Source organism: Lolium rigidum, chromosome 5 (genome assembly GCF_022539505.1).
Source record: "Lolium rigidum isolate FL_2022 chromosome 5, APGP_CSIRO_Lrig_0.1, whole genome shotgun sequence".
Lineage (NCBI taxonomy): Eukaryota > Viridiplantae > Streptophyta > Magnoliopsida > Poales > Poaceae > Lolium > Lolium rigidum.
This window is the reverse complement of record NC_061512.1, coordinates 61,335,842-61,337,136: the sequence shown is the minus strand read 5'-3', so window position 1 is coordinate 61,337,136 and position 1,295 is coordinate 61,335,842.

The window sequence follows — 1,295 nt, the reverse complement described above, 5'->3', positions numbered from 1 at the left end:
GCGCCACAACCGAATCTATTAGTTTAGGGATTATTTGAGATTTTGACTGAGTTTCTCTTGTATATACGGACTTTCACAATTTGCAGGTACTAATAATAGGATAGATAGCGACATTTCAACTTGAATAAATAACAACCATGTGTTCCATGAAATTTCAGTATATGAGGAGACACCAAATATAACGTTTTAACAAAGTAACCAGAATTAAGAGACTAATATAGTATGACTAGAAGGTATAAAACTATAGATGTCTACTACATATTATGAAAACATGTGTGGTGTGCTAAAAAAAAATGATGTGCTCAACGTGTAAATGTGCTACGCCCGGGTCCCCATGCATGTCGCCTACTTAGTACCTGAAAACCAAATAAAAAGCAAGGATGAGTATGGAAATACTCAGCAAGTATAACATAGAACCGTAAGAACATTAAACGATGAACACCATTAGAACTTCACTTTGAAACACTGAATATAAGAAAACTGAACTATGTGTTTTGGCGAGTGCCAGCTCGGAGTTTACCAGCGCGTTGGCTCGGACTTACCAACCTGCCGCAGCGTTGGCTCGGAATTTACCAACGTGCAACGTCTGAAGTATAGAAGAGAAATATTGTTTCAGAGAGATTCCAAATAAGAACAAGGCACTCCAAAAGCACAGCAAACAACACAACCAATCATAAAGAGGCGAGGTTCGTCATGTACTTGCCTCAACCTGACGGTTAACCGATGAATAATCTTCCACCTCAAAGCTCACAAACCTGTGCGCAGACCTTCTATTAGAAACTATATTAAGATTACTATGGAAGCTGTATACTTGAAAATCTTCAACACGCAAATCATGTTTTAGGTAAAACTGGATAAAGTTGCTATGGTAAAATTATATCCGTGTCACTTGTGTCTCTATTCTTTCTTTCTGTTGGAATTCTAGTTACAGTATAAACTGCATATGCTACAGGTAATGAAATTCCTCCGAATCAACTTATTAATTCCCATATGGTAGACTGTTTACGATTTGCCCCACAAATCCAATCTGGCGGCTAGACCATCTCCAGTAATAGTTTTAGTCAGGCACTCATGGACCTTGTATTTGCTTAGTACTTGGATCGGACAGAAAAAAATACACCTAGTAATACTAGTACTAGTAGCAACGGAATTAATTATAGAGATCAAAGTTTGGCTGCATCTGGTAGTGCGACAGATCGGTTCAAGAAATAGAATCATATGAGCTGGCTGATTAGGGCAGAGTTGTGGAATATACTTCAGACTAATATGGAATAGAGCAAATCGCTTCACACATC